Raw genomic sequence first — 12,077 nt, forward strand, 5'->3', positions numbered from 1 at the left:
CCGTGTGTGAGTGGACACAGCCAGATCCGCACTGCGCCCTGCCTGACCGTCTGCCGTGGGTGAGTGGACACAGCGAGATCCGCACTGCGCCCTGCCTGCCAGTCTCCCGTGGGTGAGTGGACACAGCCAGATCCGCACTGCGCCCTGCCTTCCCGTCTCCCGTGGGTGAGTGGACACAGCCAGATCCGCACTGCGCCCAGCCTGCCCGTCTCCCGTGGGTGAGTGGACACAGCCAGATCCGCACTGCGCCCTGCCTGCCCGTCTCCCGTGGGTGAGTGGACACAGCCAGATCCGCACTGCGTCTTGCCTGCCCGTCTTCCGTCAGTGAGTGGACACAGCCAGAACCGCACTGCGCCCTGCCTGCCCGTCTGCCGTGGGTGAGTGGACACAGCCAGATCCGCACTGCGCCCTGCCTGACCGTCTGCCGTGGGTGAGTGGACACAGCGAGATCCACACTGCGCCCTGCCTGCCCGTCTCCCGTGGGTGAGTGGACACAGCCAGATCCGCACTGCGCCCTGCCTGCCCGTCTCCCGTGGGTGAGTGGACATAGCCAGATCTGCACTGAGCCTTGCCTGCCCGTCTCCCGTGGGTGAGTGGACACAGCCAGATCCGCACTGCGCCCTGCCTGCCCGTCTCCCGTGGGTGAGTGGACACAGCCAGATCCGCAATGAGCCTTGCCTGCCCGTCTCACGTGGGTGAGTGGACACATCCAGATCCGCACTGCGCCCTGCCTGCTCGTCTGACGTGGGTCAGTGGACATAGCCAGATGCACACAGCACAGTCTCTGCCCGTCTCCCGTGTGTGAGTGGACACAGCCGGATCCGCACTGCGCCCTGCATGCCCGTCTCCCGTGGGTGAGTGGACACAGCCGGGCCGCACTGCGCCTTGCCTGCCAGTCTCACGTTGGTGAGTGGACACAGCCAGATCCGCACTGCGCCCTGCCCGTCTCCCGTGGGTGAGTGGACACAGCCAGATCCGCACTGCGCCCTGGCTGACCGCACGCTATGGGTGCGTGGACACAGCCAGATCCGCACTGCGCCATGCCTGACCGCCTGCCGTGGGTGAGTGGACACAGCCAGATCCGCACTGCGCACTGCCTGACCGTCTGCCGTGGGTGAGTGGACACAGCCAGATCCGCACTGCGCCCTGCCTGACCGCCTGCCGTGGGTGAGTGGACACAGCCAGATCCGCACTGCGCCCTGCCTGCCCGTCTCCCGTGGGCGAGTAGACACAGCCAGATCCGCACTGCGCCCTGCCTGCCCGTCTGCCGTGGGTTGAGTGGACACAGCCAGATCCGCACTGCGCCCTGCCTGCCCGTCTCCCGTGGGTGAGTGGACACAGCCGGATCCGCACTGCGCCTTGCCTGCCCGTCTCACGTTGGTGAGTGGACACAGCCAGATCTGCACTGCGCCCTGCCCGTCTCCCGTGGGTGAGTGGACACAGCCAGATCAGCACTGCGCCCTGGCTGACCGCATGCTGTGGGTGCGTGGACACAGCCAGATCCGCACTGCGCCCTGCCTGACCGCCTGCCGTGGGTGAGTGGACACAGCCAGATCCGCACTGCGCCCTGCCTGACCGTCTGCCGTGGGTGAGTGGACACAGCCAGATCCGCACTGCGCCCTGCCTGACCGCCTGCCGTGGGTGAGTGGACACAGCCAGATCCGCACTGCGCCCTGCCTGACCGTCTGCCGTGGGTGAGTGGACACAGCCAGATCCGCACTGCGCCCTGCCTGACCGCCTGCCGTGGGTGAGTGGACACAGCCAGATCCGCACTGCGCCCTGCCTGCCCGTCTCCCGTGGGTGAGTGGACACAGCCAGATCCGCACTGCGTCTTGCCTGCCCGTCTTCCGTCAGTGAGTGGACACAGCCAGATCCGACTGCGCCCTGCCTGCCCGTCTCCCGTGGGTAAGTGGACACAGCCAGATCCGCACTGCGCCCTGCCTGCCCGTCTCTCGTGGGCGAGTGGACACAGCCAGATCCGCACTGCGCCCTGCCTGCCCGTCTGCCGTGGGCGAGTGGACATAGCCAGATCCGCACGGCGCCCTGCCTGACAGTCTGCCGTGGGTGAGTGGACACAGCCAGATCCGCACTGCGCTCTGCCTGAGCGCCTGCCGTGGGTGAGTGGACACAGCCAGATCCGTACTGCGCCCTGGCTGACCGCATGCTGTGGGTGCGTGGACACAGCCAGATCCGCACTGCGCCCTGCCTGACCGCCTGCCGTGGGTGAGTGGACACAGCCGGATCCGCACTGCGCCCTGCCTGGCCGTCTCCCGTGGGTGAGTGGACACAGCCAGATCCGCACTGCGCCTTGCCTGCCCGACTCACGTTGGTGAGTGGACACAGCCAGATCCGCACTGCGCCCTGCCTGCCCGTCTCCCGTGGGTGAGTGGACACAGCGAGATCCGCACTGCGCCCTGCCTGACCGTCTGCCGTGGGTGAGTGGACACAGCGAGATCCACACTGCGCCCTGCCTGCCCGTCTCCCGTGGGTGAGTGGACACAGCCAGATCCGCACTGCGCCCTGCCTGACCGTCTGCCGTGGGTGAGTGGACACAGCGAGATCCACACTGCGCCCTGCCTGCCCGTCTCCCGTGGGTGAGTGGACATAGCCAGATCCGCACTGCGCCCTGCCTGCCCGTCTCCCGTGGGTGAGTGGACATAGCCAGATCTGCACTGAGCCTTGCCTGCCCGTCTCCCGTGGGTGAGTGGACACAGCCAGATCCGCACTGCGCCCAGCCTGACCGTCTGCCGTGGGTGAGTGGACACAGCGAGATCCGAACTGCGCCCTGCCTGCCCGTCTCCCGTGGGTGAGTGGACACAGCCAGATTCGCACTGCGCCCTGCCTTCCCGTCTCCCGTGGGTGAGTGGACACAGCCAGATCCGCACTGCGCCCAGCCTGCCCGTCTCCCGTGGGTGAGTGGACACAGCCAGATCCGCACTGCGCCCTGCCTGCCCGTCTCCCGTGGGTGAGTGGAGACAGCCAGATCCGCACTGCGTCTTGCCTGCCCGTCTTCCGTCAGTGATTGGACACAGCCAGAACCGCACTGCGCCCTGCCTGCCCGTCTGCCGTGGGTGAGTGGACACAGCCAGATCCGCACTGCGCCCTGCCTGACCGTCTGCCGTGGGTGAGTGGACACAGCGAGATCCACACTGCGCCCTGCCTGCCCGTCTCCCGTGGGTGAGTGGACACAGCCAGATCCGCACTGCGCCCTGCCTGCCCGTCTCCCGTGGGTGAGTGGACATAGCCAGATCTGCACTGAGCCTTGCCTGCCCGTCTCCCGTGGGTGAGTGGACACAGCCATATCCGCACTGCGCCCTGCCTGCCCGTCTCCCGTGGGTGAGTGGACACAGCCAGATCCGCACTGCGCCCTGCCTGCCCATCTCCCGTGGGTGAGTGGACACAGCCATATCCGCACTGAGCCTTGCCTGCCCGTCTCACTTGGGTGAGTGGACACAGCCAGATCCGCACTGCGCCCTGCCTGCCCGTCTCCCGTGGTGAGTGGACACAGCCAGATCCGCACTGCACCCTGTCTGACCGTCTGACGTGGGTGAGTGGACACAGCCAGATCCGCACTGCGCCCTGCCTGCCCGTCTGCCGTTGGCGAGTGGAAACAGCCAGATCCGCACTGCGCCCTGCCTGCCCGTCTCCCGTGGGTGAGTGGACACAGCCGGATCCGCACTGCGTGCTGCCTGCCCGTCTCCCGTGGGTGAGTGGACACAGCCAGATCCGCACTGCGCCCTGCCTGACCGTCTGCCGTGGGTGAGTGGACACAGCCAGATCCGCACCGCGCCCTGTCTGACCGCCTGCCGTGGGTGAGTGGACACAGCCAGATCCGTACTGTACCCTGCCTGCCCGTCTGCCGAGGGTCAGTGGACATAGCCAGATCCACACAGCACCGTCTCTGCCCATCTCCCGTGGGTGAGTGGACACAGCTGGATCCGCACTGCGCCCTGCCTGGCCGTCTCCCGTGGGTGAGTGGACACAGCCAGATCCGCACTGCGCCTTACCTGCCCGACTCACGTTGGTGAGTGGACACAGCCAGATCCGCACTGCGCCCTGCCTGCCCGTCTCCCGTGGGTGAGTGGACACAGCCAGATCCGCACTGCACCCTGCCTGCCCGTCTGCCGTGGGTCAGTGGACATAGCCATATCCACACAGCACACTCTCTGCCCGTCTCCCGTGGGTGAGTGGACACAGCCAGGTCCACACTGCGCCTTGCCTGCCCGTCTCCCCTGGGTGAGTGGAACAGCCAGATCCGCACTGCGCTCAGCCTGAGCGCCTGCCCTGGGTGAGTGGACACAGCCAGATCCGCACTGAGCCCTGGCTGACCGCATGCTGTGGGTGCGTGGACACAGCCAGATCCGCACTGCACCCTGCCTGACCGCCTGCCGTGGGTGAGTGGACACAGCCAGATCCGCACTGCGCCCTGCCTGACCGTCTGCCGTGGGTGAGTGGACACAGCCAGATCCGCACTGCGCCCTGCCTGACCGCCTGCCGTGGGCGAGTGGACACAGCCAGATCCGCACTGCGCCCTGCCTGCCCGTCTCCCGTGGGCGAGTGGACACAGCCAGATCCGCACTGCGCCCTGCCTGCCCGTCTGCCGTGGGTGAGTGGACACAGCGAGATCCGCACTGCGCCCTGCCTGCCAGTGTCCCGTGGGTGAGTGGACACAGCCAGATCCGCACTGCGCCCTGCCTTCCCGTCTCCCGTGGGTGAGTGGACACAGCCAGATCCGCACTGCGCCCAGCCTGCCCGTCTCCCGTGGGTGAGTGGACACAGCCAGATCCGCACTGCGCCCTGCCTGCCCGTCTCCCGTGGGTGAGTGGACACTGCCAGATCCGCACTGCATCTTGCCTGCCCGTCTTCCGTCAGTGAGTGGACACAGCCAGAACCGCACTGCGCCCTGCCTGCCCGTCTGCCGTGGGTGAGTGGACACAGCCAGATCCGCACTGCGCCCTGCCTGACCGTCTGCCGTGGGTGAGTGGACACAGCGAGATCCACACTGCGCCCTGCCTGCCCGTCTCCCGTGGGTGAGTGGACACAGCCAGATCCGCACTGCGCCCTGCCTGCCCGTCTCCCGTGGGCGAGTGGACATAGCCAGATCTGCACTGAGCCTTGCCTGCCCGTCTCCCTTGGGTGAGTGGACACAGCCAGATCCGCACTGCGCCCTGCCTGCCCGTCTCCCGTGGGTGAGTGGACACAGCCAGATCCGCACTGAGCCTTGCCTGCCCGTCTCACGTGGGTGAGTGGACACATCCAGGTCCGCACTGCGCCCTGCCTGCTCGTCTGACGTGGGTCAGTGGACATAGCCAGATGCACACAGCACAGTCTCTGCCCATCTCCCGTGTGTGAGTGGACACAGCCGGATCCGCACTGCGCCCTGCATGCCCGTCTCCCGTGGGTGAGTGGACACAGCCGGATCCGCACTGCGCCTTGCCTGCCAGTCTCACGTTGGTGAGTGGACACAGCCAGATCCGCACTGCGCCCTGCCCGTCTCCCGTGGGTGAGTGGACACAGCCAGATCCGCACTGCGCCCTGGCTGACCGCATGCTATGGGTGCGTGGACACAGCCAGATCCGCACTGCGCCATGCCTGACCGCCTGCCGTGGGTGAGTGGACACAGCCAGATCCGCACTGCGCACTGCCTGACCGTCTGCCGTGGGTGAGTGGACACAGCCAGATCCGCACTGCGCCCTGCCTGACCGCCTGCCGTGGGTGAGTGGACACAGCCAGATCCGCACTGCGCCCTGCCTGCCCGTCTCCCGTGGGCGAGTAGACACAGCCAGATCCGCACTGCGCCCTGCCTGCCCGTCTGCCGTGGGTTGAGTGGACACAGCCAGATCCGCACTGCGCCCTGCCTGCCCGTCTCCCGTGGGTGAGTGGACACAGCCGGATCCGCACTGCGCCTTGCCTGCCCGTCTCACGTTGGTGAGTGGACACAGCCAGATCCGCACTGCGCCCTGCCCTTTTCCCGTGGGTGAGTGGACACAGCCAGATCCGCACTGCGCCCTGGCTGACCGCATGCTGTGGGTGCGTGGACACAGCCAGATCCGCACTGCGCCCTGCCTGACCGCCTGCCGTGGGTGAGTGGACACAGCCAGATCCGCACTGCGCCCTGCCTGACCGTCTGCCGTGGGTGAGTGGACACAGCCAGATCCGCACAGCGCCCTGCCTGCCCGTCTCCCGTGGGCGAGTGGACACAGCCAGATCCGCACTGCGCCTTGCCTGCCCGTCTCCCGTGGGTGAGTGGACACAGCCAGATACGCACTGCGCCCTGCCTGCCCGTCTCCCGTGGGTGAGTGGACACAGCCAGATCCGCACTGCTCCCTGCCTGCCCGTCTCCCGTGGGTGAGTGGACACAGCCAGATCCGCACTGCGCCCTGCCTGCCCGTCTGCCGTGCGTGAGTGGACACAGCCAGATCCGCACTGCGCCCTGCCTACCCGTCTCCCGTGGGTGAGTGGACACAGCCAGATCCGCATTGTACCCTGCCTGACCGCCTGCCGTGGGTGAGTGGACACAGCCAGATCCGTACTGCGCCCTGCCTGCCCGTCTGCCGGGGGTCAGTGGACATAGCCAGATCCACACAGCACCGTCTCTGCCCGTCTCCCGTGGGTGAGTGGACACAGCCGGATCCGCACTGCGCCCTGCCTGCCCGTCTCCCGTGGGTGAGTGGACACAGCCAGATCCGCAATGCGCCCTGCCTGCCCGTCTCCCGTGGGCGAGTGGACACAGCCAGATCCGCACTGCGCCTTGCCTGCCCGTCTCCCGTGGGCGGGTGGATACAGCCAGATCCGCACTGCGCCCTGCCTGCCCGTCTCCCGTGGGCGAGTCGACACAGCCAGATCCGCACTGCACCCTGCCTGCCCGTCTGCCGTGGGTCAGTGGACATAGCCAGATCCACACAGCACCGTCTCTGCCCGTCTCCCATGGATGAGTGGACACAGCCAGATCCGCACTGCGCCTTGCCTGCCCATCTCCCGTGGGTGAGTGGACACAGCCAGATCCGCACTGCGCCCTGCCTGCCCGTCTCCCGTGGGAGAGTGGACACAGCCAGATCCGCACTGCGCCCTGCCTGACCGTCTGCCGTGCGTGAGTGGACACAGCCAGATCCGCACTGCGCCCTGCCTGCCCGTCTGCCGTGCGTGAGTGGACACAGCCAGATCCGCACTGCGCCCTGCCTACCCGTCTCCCGTGGGTGAGTGGACACAGCCAGATCCGCATTGTACCCTGCCTGACCGCCTGCCGTGGGTGAGTGGACACAGCCAGATCCGTACTGCGCCCTGCCTGCCCGTCTGCCGTGGGTCAGTGGACATAGCCAGATCCACACAGCACCGTCTCTGCCCGTCTCCCGTGGGTGAGTGGATACAGCCGGATCCGCACTGCGCCCTGCCTGCCCGTCTCCCGTGGGCGAGTGGACACATCCAGATCCGCACTGCGCCTTGCCTGCCCGTCTCCCGTGGGCGGGTGGATACAGCCAGATCCGCACTGCGCCCTGCCTGCCCGTCTCCCGTGGGCGAGTCGACACAGCCAGATCCGCACTGCGCCCTGCCTGCCCGTCTGCCGTGGGTCAGTGGACATAGCCAGATCCACACAGCACCATCTCTGCCCGTCTCCCATGGGTGAGTGGACACAGCCAGATCCGCACTGCGCCTTGCCTGCCCATCTCCCGTGGGTGAGTGGACACAGCCAGATCCGCACTGCGCCCTGCCTGCCCGTCTCCCGTGGGAGAGTGGACACAGCCAGATCCGCACTGCGCCCTGCCTGACCGTCTGCCGTGGGTGAGTGGACACAGCCAGATCCGCACTGCGCCCTGCCTGACCGCCTGCCGTGGGCGAGTGGACACAGCCAGATCCGCACTGCGCCCTGCCTGCCCGTCTCCCGTGGGCGAGTGGACACAGCCAGATCCGCACTGCGCCCTGCCTTCCCGTCTCCCGTGGGTGAGTGGACACAGCCAGATCCGCACTGCGCCCAGCCTGCCCGTCTCCCGTGGGTGAGTGGACACAGCCAGATCCGCACTGCGCCCTGCCTGCCCGTCTCCCGTGGGTGAGTGGGCACAGCCAGATCCGCACTGCGCCCTGCCTGCCCGTCTCCCGTGGGTGAGTGGACACAGCCAGATTCGCATTGTACCCTGCCTGACCGCCTGCCGTGGGAGAGTGGACACACCAGATCCGTACTGCGCCCTGCCTGCCCGTCTGCCGTGGGTCAGTGGACATAGCCAGATCCACACAGCACCGTCTCTGCCCGTCTCCCGTGGGTGAGTGGACACAGCCGGATCCGCACTGCGCCCTGCCTGCCCGTCTCCCGTGGGTGAGTTGACACAGCCAGATCCGCACTGCGCCCTGCCTGCCCGTCTGCCGTGGGTGATTGGACACAGCCAGATCCGCACTGCGCCCTGCCTGACCGTCTGCCGTGGGTGAGTGGACACAGCCAGATCCGCACTGCGCCCTGCCTGACCGCCTGCTGTGGGTGAGTGGACACAGCCAGGTCCACACTGCGCCTTGCCTGCCCGTCACCCCTGGGTGAGTGGACACAGCCAGATCCGCACTGCGCCCTGCCTGCCCGTCTCCCGTGGGTGAGTGGACACAGCCAGCTCCGCACTGCGCCCTGCCTGCCCGTCTCCCGTGGGTGAGTGGACACAGCCAGATCCGCACTGCGTCTTGCCTGCCCGTCTTCCATCAGTGAGTGGACACAGCCAGATCCGACTGCGCCCTGCCTGCCCGTCTCCCGTGGGTAAGTGGACACAGCCAGATCCGCACTGCGCCCTGCCTGCCCGTCTCCCATGGGCGAGTGGACACAGCCAGATCCGCACTGCGCCCTGCCTGCCCGTCTGCCGTGGGCGAGTGGACATAGCCAGATCCGCACGGCGCCCTGCCTGACAGTCTGCCGTGGGTGAGTGGACACAGCCAGATCCGCACAGCCCCGTCTCTGCCCATCTCCCGTGGGTGAGTGGACACAGCCGGATCCGCACTGCGCCCTGCCTGCCCGTCTCCCGTGGGTGAGTGGACACAGCCAGATCCGCACTGCACCCTGCCTGACCGTCTGCCGTGGGTGAGTGGACACAGCCAGATCTGCACTGCGCCCTGCCTGCCCGTCTGCCGTGGGTCAGTGGACATAGCCATATCCACACAGCACACTCTCTGCCCGTCTCCCGTGGGTGAGTGGACACAGCCAGGTCCACACTGCGCCTTGCCTGCCCGTCTCCCCTGGGTGAGTGGACACGGCCAGATCCGCACTGCGCCCTGCCTGACCGCCTGCTGTGGGTGAGTGGACACAGCCAGGTCCACACTGCGCCTTGCCTGCCCGTCACCCCTGGGTGAGTGGACACAGCCAGATCCGCACTGCGCCCTGCCTGCCCGTCTCCCGTGGGTGAGTGGACACAGCCAGCTCCGCAGTGCGCCCTGCCTGCCCGTCTCCCGTGGGTGAGTGGACACAGCCAGATCCGCACTGCGTCTTGCCTGCCCGTCTTCCGTCAGTGAGTGGACACAGCCAGATCCGACTGCGCCCTGCCTGCCCGTCTCCCGTGGGTAAGTGGACACAGCCAGATCCGCACTGCGCCCTGCCTACCCGTCTCCCGTGGGTGAGTGGACACAGCCAGATCCGCATTGTACCCTGCCTGACCGCCTGCCGTGGGTGAGTGGACACAGCCAGATCCGTACTGCGCCCTGCCTGCCCGTCTGCCCTGGGTCAGTGGACATAGCCAGATCCACACAGCACCGTCTCTGCCCGTCTCCCGTGGGTGAGTGGACACAGCCGGATCCGCACTGCGCCCTGCCTGCCCGTCTCCCGTGGGTGAGTGGACACAGCCAGATCCGCAATGCGCCCTGCCTGCCCGTCTCCCGTGGGCGAGTGGACACAGCCAGATCCGCACTGCGCCTTGCCTGCCCGTCTCCCGTGGGCGGGTGGATACAGCCAGATCCGCACTGCGCCCTGCCTGCCCGTCTCCCGTGGGCGAGTCGACACAGCCAGATCCGCACTGCACCCTGCCTGCCCGTCTGCCGTGGGTCAGTGGACATAGCCAGATCCACACAGCACCGTCTCTTCCCGTCTCCCATGGATGAGTGGACACAGCCAGATCCGCACTGCGCCTTGCCTGCCCATCTCCCGTGGGTGAGTGGACACAGCCAGATCCGCACTGCGCCCTGCCTGCCCGTCTCCCGTGGGAGAGTGGACACAGCCAGATCCGCACTGCGCCCTGCCTGACCGTCTGCCGTGCGTGAGTGGACACAGCCAGATCCGCACTGCGCCCTGCCTGCCCGTCTGCCGTGCGTGAGTGGACACAGCCAGATCCGCACTGCGCCCTGCCTACCCGTCTCCCGTGGGTGAGTGGACACAGCCAGATCCGCATTGTACCCTGCCTGACCGCCTGCCGTGGGTGAGTGGACACAGCCAGATCCGTACTGCGCCCTGCCTGCCCGTCTGCCGTGGGTCAGTGGACATAGCCAGATCCACACAGCACCGTCTCTGCCCGTCTCCCGTGGGTGAGTGGATACAGCCGGATCCGCACTGCGCCCTGCCTGCCCGTCTCCCGTGGGCGAGTGGACACATCCAGATCCGCACTGCGCCTTGCCTGCCCGTCTCCCGTGGGCGGGTGGATACAGCCAGATCCGCACTGCGCCCTGCCTGCCCGTCTCCCGTGGGCGAGTCGACACAGCCAGATCCGCACTGCGCCCTGCCTGCCCGTCTGCCGTGGGTCAGTGGACATAGCCAGATCCACACAGCACCATCTCTGCCCGTCTCCCATGGGTGAGTGGACACAGCCAGATCCGCACTGCGCCTTGCCTGCCCATCTCCCGTGGGTGAGTGGACACAGCCAGATCCGCACTGCGCCCTGCCTGCCCGTCTCCCGTGGGAGAGTGGACACAGCCAGATCCGCACTGCGCCCTGCCTGACCGTCTGCCGTGGGTGAGTGGACACAGCCAGATCCGCACTGCGCCCTGCCTGACCGCCTGCCGTGGGTGAGTGGACACAGCCAGATCCGCACTGCGCCCTGCCTGCCCGTCTCCCGTGGGCGAGTGGACACAGCCAGATCCGCACTGCGCCCTGCCTTCCCGTCTGCCGTGGGTGAGTGGACACAGCCAGATCCGCACTGCGCCCTGCCTGACCGCCTCCTGTGGGTGAGTGGACACAGCCAGGTCCACACTGCGCCTTGCCTGCCCGTCACCCCTGGGTGAGTGGACACAGCCAGATCCGCACTGCGCCCTGCCTGACAGCCTGCCGTGGGTGAGTGGACACAGCCAGATCCGCACTGCGCCCTGCCTGCCCGTCTCCCTTGGGCGAGTGGACACAGCCAGATCCGCACTGCGCCCTGCCTGACCGCCTGCCGTGGGTGAGTGGACACAGCCAGATCCGCACTGCGCCCTGCCTGCCCGTCTCCCGTGGGCGAGTGGACACAGCCAGATCCGCACTGCGCCCTGCCTTCCCGTCTCCCGTGGGTGAGTGGACACAGCCAGATCCGCACTGCGCCCAGCCTGCCCGTCTCCCGTGGGTGAGTGGACACAGCCAGATCCGCACTGCGCCCTGCCTGCCCGTCTCCCGTGGGTGAGTGGGCACAGCCAGATCCGCACTGCGCCCTGCCTGCCCGTCTCCCGTGGGTGAGTGGACACAGCCAGATTCGCATTGTACCCTGCCTGACCGCCTGCCGTGGGAGAGTGGACACACCAGATCCGTACTGCGCCCTGCCTGCCCGTCTGCCGTGGGTCAGTGGACATAGCCAGATCCACACAGCACCGTCTCTGCCCGTCTCCCGTGGGTGAGTGGACACAGCCGGATCCGCACTGCGCCCTGCCTGCCCGTCTCCCGTGGGTGAGTTGACACAGCCAGATCCGCACTGCGCCCTGCCTGCCCGTCTGCCGTGGGTGATTGGACACAGCCAGATCCGCACTGCGCCCTGCCTGACCGTCTGCCGTGGGTGAGTGGACACAGCCAGATCCGCACTGCGCCCTGCCTGACCGCCTGCTGTGGGTGAGTGGACACAGCCAGGTCCACACTGCGCCTTGCCTGCCCGTCACCCCTGGGTGAGTGGACACAGCCAGATCCGCACTGCGCCCTGCCTGCCCGTCTCCCGTGGGTGAGTGGA

The sequence above is a fragment of the Microcebus murinus genome, chromosome 20 (assembly GCF_040939455.1).
Source record: "Microcebus murinus isolate Inina chromosome 20, M.murinus_Inina_mat1.0, whole genome shotgun sequence".
Classification (NCBI taxonomy): domain Eukaryota; kingdom Metazoa; phylum Chordata; class Mammalia; order Primates; family Cheirogaleidae; genus Microcebus; species Microcebus murinus.